The following is a 6,139-nucleotide window of genomic DNA, read 5'->3' as shown; positions in this document are numbered from 1 at the left end:
CTCTGCTGCTCTGCTTGGCCAGGGGCCCTGCTGCCTCCGCCCTCAGCTTGGCTGAGCTGGCCCCGGGGCCGATGGGCTGGGGCCTAGGCGGGCTCAGCTTTCCCGCTCGCTGGCTGGCAGCAGGTTAAAGATAGCTCTGCCCTCCTGCCTGCTCCGAGATTCCTGTGGCGGCCCCGGCCCGGGCCTGCGCTGCCCAGAACTCCCCGCGCAGCCGGCGGCCCCGGGACGGGCCTGCAGGAGCTGCCATGGGCCATGCCCCGCGGGGCTCTCTGTGCTACTCTGCCCAGCCGGAGGTGGGGGGGTGAAGGCTTCTGGGCTGCAGCCTGGCACGCCGTGACTCGCCCCCCGAGGGCTGTGGCTGGCTGGGCTCTGAGCTGCCTCCTGAGCTTCCTTTGCACCCTGACCAGCTTCTTCCTGCTGCCCAGCAAGGGGCCGGACGGCCGGGCGCCACGGGCAGAGCCCTGGGAGAGCAGCCCTGAGCAGAGGGTCTACGGGAGCCGAGTGGCAGGGCTGCCCCTCATGACCATCCAGACAGATCCCTGTGCCTTCCAGGTATGCTGCTGAAAACGCCACCTTCCTGGAGGGCTGTGCCCGTCGCTCCCAGAGCCTGCTCCCCCATGGGGCCCTGCGGAGCCAGGTGGGGGCACCCCCCTAGCTCCCCCATGGGGCCCTGCGGAGCCAGGTGGGGGCACCCCCCTAAATGCCATTGCACAGGCTGCGTGTTACTGCTTGGGGGTCTGGGCGTCCTGCTGGGCTGGGTGCAGTCTGGGGCCACGGGCCTCTCACCCGTGAGCCGAGCCCTGCCCTGTGGGTGCATGCAGCCCGCCATCTGCCTGCGCCCGGTGGAGCAGAGCGTCCCGCGAGCCCCTCCCCATTGGCACGAAGGGGCTGGGTCTCCCTCCGGGGCTCTGTGCCCAGCAGCTTGCAGCCCAAAGCACCCCTTGGGTCCCCTCCGCCCCTGTCCCTGGGTGAGCCAAGGTGCCCTCAGGCTGCAGGTCCCAGCCTCCACCCCCAGCGATTCCTGCTGGCTGTCGCCCCCATGGGCCAGGCCTGGGTCTCCACTGGTGCGGGCCGGGTCACTTCTGCAGCCCCACAGCCCTGTGGCCGTGGGCTCGTTCCAGCCCGGGCCTGGCTGGGACCACGGAGGCCTGTCTCTGGCCAGACTAGCAGCATGGGTGGGTCTGCAGACCCTGGCCCGGAGATGCCCCCTTGCGGGAGGTGGCAGCTGCCCAGCAGCGCTGTGGGGCGAGGCCTGGGCTGCGCTCAGTGGCTACGTCCAGTGCAGTGTCGGGTTGGGGCGCTGGTCTGGGGTGATGAGACCAGGGCTAAGGGCCCTGGTACCCCGGAGCTACCCCCTCCCACCTGGGAACAGCTCCCCGTGCCCAGAGCCTGTAGCGCCAGGGGCAGGGATGAGGGGAGCCCCTGCCCAGCAGACAGGTTCCCTGCGGGAGGAAGCTGGGGCAGGCCGAGCCCTACGGGGGCCTGGCACCAGCTGGGCATAACATGGCCAGGAGTCTCTACACGCGTTGCCCCGAGGGAGCTGTCGTCCCCCTGCCCTGGGCCCTGACTCCTCCCTGCCCGAGCTGGGCCAGGCCCTGCTTAGCAGCCCCGGGTCTCTTGGGGCCCGCAGGTGGAGCTGGCCCGGCTGGCTGAGGAGAGCGTGTATTTCGGGGCGCTGGCACGATCCCAGATGCAGGAGGCTGCGGAGGGGCGGCTGGTGCTGGAGCACGTCCCATCGGGCGCCTTCCGCGCCATCCTGGAGTTTGTCTTCCTGGGGCACTTCGGGCTGGGTGAGGAGGAGCTGCTGCCCGCCGTCCAGGCTGCCAGCTACTTGCTGGTGCCCTCCTTCCTGGAGCAGTGCTGGCTGGCCCTGCGCCCCGGCAACTGCCTGTCCTACCTGCGCTTTGCCGAGGCCATCGGCCGCCCGGCGATGCTGGCCGTGCTGTGCCAGTTCCTGAGCGCCCAGCTCCTGGAGCTGGCGCCCGTCACGGGGCAGCTGGCCCCGGCGCTGCAGGAGGAGCTGGCATGGCTCCGGACGCGGGGCCCCAGCAGCTGTGTGTGCTCCGCAAGGAGACCCTGAGGACCCCGGCCACCCCCGACATGGAGCCCCTGCGCGGCCTCTACTGCCTCCCCCCGGGCCAGGGGGGCACCTGGTGCCAGGCCACCGGGCTGCCCTTCCGGGCCGACAAGTGGAGCTTCAGCACTGCCCAGCTGCTGAACGACCTGTCCCTCATCGGCGGCTACGGGAGCGCCGCGGGGCCCGCGGGTTCGCCTTCCGCATGGCGGCCTTCCGCTACAACCCGCTGGCTGGCTGCTGGCAGCCCACCGCCCCGCTGCTGCAGGTCAGTGCCCCCTGCCCTGGTACCCCTGTGCCCTGGTACCTGCCCCCCCGCTATCGCTCCTTGACCCACAGCTTCCAGCCCACCGCCCCGCTGCTGCAGGTCAGTGCCCCGATACCCGTCACCTCTCTGCTACCGCTCCCCCACCCACCCACCCCTGCTGTGGGGGTCCATGGCTCATACCCTGCTGCCCTTCCTCCCGCTATCGCTCCCCCACTCAGCCCTGCAGCCCACTCCCCACTGCTGGAGGGCAGTGCCCTGGTACCCCCTCCCCCCCCTCCCCCAGCCCTGCAGCCCACCCCCCGCTCATGGTCAGGGCCCTGGTACCCCTCCCCCTCCCTTCCCCAGCCCTGCAGCCCACCCTCCGCTCATGGTCAGGGCCCTGGTACCCCTCCCCCTCCCTTCCCCAGCCCTGCAGCCCACCCCCCGCTCATGGTCAGGGCCCTGGTACCCCCTCCCCCTACAGCTCCCCCTCCCGCCCCCAGCCCTGCAGCCCATCCCCTGCTCATGGGCAGGGCCCTGGTACCCCCTCCCCCTACCGCTTCCCCTCCCTCCCCCAGCCCTGCAGCCCACCCCCCCGCTCATGGGCAGGGCCCTGGTACCCCTCCCTCTTCCTTCCCCAGTCCTGCAGCCCACCCCCCCCGCTCATGGGCAGGGCCCTGGTACCCCCTCCCCCTCCCTTCCCCAGTCCTGCAGCCCACCCCCCCGCTCACGGGCAGGGCCCTGGTACCCCCTCCCCCTCCCTCACCCGCCGCTGGCAGCCCACCGCCCGTCAGAGCGGCTTGCCCCGGGGGCGCCGCTTCACGCCCTACCCTCTCCCTGCTGCACCCGCTGGCTCCCTCCTGAGGGAGGGCCCCGGCACGTGCAGCTGGGTGGGATGTGGGACCCGCTGCCCCAGGCGCCGAGCCTCCCAGGGCCAGGCTCCCACCCCCAGCTCTCAGCCTGGACCCCCGGCTACGCGCTGCCCCCCCGCGTGGCGTGGGGCGGGGCTCGGGCTGCTGCCCCCAGGCTCCAGGGTGCGGGGCTCCGGGCGGGGTCCGCTCTGCACCCCCCCGCTCTCCGCGGCGGTGGGGCAGCGGATTGACGCCATCGGGGGCTGGTACCTGGACACGCTGCTGGCTCTGTACGCGGCGGTGGAGCCCTACGGCCCCGGAGCGGCTCCCAGGCCCTCGTCTCCTCGCCGCCCCTCACCGACTTCGCCTTCGCCCTCTCGCTGTCCCACGGCCTCTGCGCGGCTCACGCCGGGAGCGTCTACGCCCTGGGCAGCGTGCAGGGGACGGGCGAGACGCTGCTGCTGCGATACGACGACGGCAGGGCAGGGGAGCAGCGCCCCACCTGGCGCTGCCCGGGGAGAGAGCCCCGGCCCCGGCTGGGCCCCCCGGAGCCGCAGCCCCGTCTCCAGCCGCCTGCTCCTCCCTGCGGCTGGGCCGTGAGCAGAGACGCTGTGGACGGACGTGAGTCCCCAGCCCGCGCCCCCCGTCTGCTGGGCCGTCTCAGGGAGCCTTCCAGCTCCCAGGCTGATGGGCCTCGCGGTGTGAGGAGGGAAGGGGGAGGAGACCGGGGGGGGCGGGGGGGATGGGGCAAGCGTGGGGGTGAGGATGGGTTGGGCATGGGGAGTGGATTGGGATGAAAGTAGGGGGAGTTGAGAGGGGGATGGGCTGGGGTAGGGTGAGGTCCGGGCAGGGTGAGGACAGGTGGGGGCGTGGGCAGGGGTGAGGGTGGGCAGGGTGAGGACGGGCATGGGGGTGGGCGGGGTGAGGCTAGAGGGGTGGGCAGGTGAGGACGGGTGTGGAGGTGGCCTGGGGTGAGGGTGGGCAGGGAGAGGATGGGCATGGGGGTGAGGCGAGAGGGGTGGGCAGCTGAGGGTGGGTGTGGGGGTGGGCTGAGGTGAGCTGAGGTCCGGGCTGGGTGAAGGTGGGCAGGCAGAGGATGAGGTGCGGGGGTGTAACGGTGCTGCCCGTGGGAGCCCGCTGAGGTCAGGGTGAACTGCAAACAGACCGGGGCAGACAAACCCCAAACGCTGGCGGCTATTCCACTACTGAGATTTGCCCAGCCAGCCCAAACCAGCTTCTATAGCCCCTCCCTGGTTACTCAGCCGTCCAAATAATGCCGTTCCCTTAAAGTGCCCAGCCTCCGGCCTCCCTCCAGACACACCTGTCGGACACGATGACGATCACTGAAAATCTTCTCTCATCATATCAAAGAAAAGGTTCTTTCAGTCCCAAAGGTCTGGGACTCGGGTCAAATTATAACTTAGATCTTACCCCAAATACACACTTACGGCCAATTCTTATCAACTAAACTAAAATGTATTTGTCACGGAGTCCCCGGGCGATGCTCTGGAACTGCTCCCCATGAAGCCAGGCAGGACTCTGGGGCAGTCTCCTTTCTGGGAGCAGCCTGTCTGCAGGACACCCAGCTCACCCGGCTTCCACCTTCCTGGGTCTGACCTCGGAGCATTCAGCCTCCTCTGCCCCTCCGTGTGCTTCCCACAGCGAGTCCGCCCAGGCGGGGTCCTGGGGAAGCCAGAGGGTCCTGCCCCCCAACTCCGCAGTCAGACGGGACTCTCGGCCAGCCAGTAAAACAGAGGTTTATTAGACGACAGGAACATGGTCTAACACAGAGCTTGTAGGTGCAGAGAACAGGACCCCTCAGCTGGGTCCATTTGGGGGACAGTGAGCCAGACAACCCCGTCTGCCCTTCACTCCATGTCTCAGCCAGCCCCAAACTGAAACTCCCTCCAGCCCCTCCTCCCCTGGGCTTTGTCCCTTTCCCGGGCCAGGAGGTCACCGGATTCCTTTGTTCTCCAACCCTTTAGCTCTCACCTTACCAAGGTGATCTATGCCATCATGTGCCAGCAATGCCCCTCTGCCATGTACATTGGCCAGCCTGGACAGCCTCTACGCAAAAGAATAAATGGACACAAATCTGACATCAGGAATTTATAATATTCATAAACCAGTCGGAGAACACTTCAACCTCCCTGGACACTCAATAACAGACCTAAAAGTGGCAATTCTTCAACAACAAAACTTCAAAAACAGACTGCACCGTGAAGCTGCAGAACTGGGATTAATTTGCAAACTGGACACCATCAGATTAGGCCTGAATAAAGACTGGGAGTGGCTGGATCATTATAAAACCTAAACCGAATTTCCCCCTATTGTTACTCCCACCTTGTCAACTCTCATTACCATTGCAGAAGTTATTTTCCCTCCCTTGGTATCTTGCTGTCAATTGAATTGTCTCGTTGGCCTGACCTCACACGAGGTAAGGCAACTCTCAGCCTTTCGTGTATTTATACCTTCTCCTGTATTTTCACTCCATGCATCTGATGAAGTGGGTTCTAGCCCATGAAAACTTGTGCCCAAATAAATGTGTTAGTCTCTAAGTCTTTAAAGTTTGTCCATGGGTCAGGTCAGTCTGTGAGTTAATTAACTCTTTCTGGCCTGGTGTCACCTTTCAGTGAGATATCACATTGCACTCACAACATCACAGGGGGTGCCTGGGCTGAGGGGGTGGGCAGGGTGAGGTGAGGTGAGGGTGGGTGTGGGACCTGGGGTGAAGGTGGGTCTGGGCCAGGTGGGATGAGGGTGATGGGTCGAGTGAGGATGGGTGGGGGGGGTGGGCGGGATGAGGGTGGGTCCAGGCCGGGTGGGGCAAGGCCCAGGCAGGATGAGGACAGCTGTGTGTGGGGGGTGGGCTCGGATGAGGATGAGGGGTGGGGATATGCTGGAGTAAGGTTAGGGGTGGCCGGGGGTGGGCAGATGAGGATGGTCATGGGGCTGGGCTAGGGTGAG

This window comes from Natator depressus, chromosome 1 (assembly GCF_965152275.1).
Source record: "Natator depressus isolate rNatDep1 chromosome 1, rNatDep2.hap1, whole genome shotgun sequence".
NCBI lineage: Eukaryota > Metazoa > Chordata > Testudines > Cheloniidae > Natator > Natator depressus.
This window is presented reverse-complemented; position numbering follows the sequence as displayed.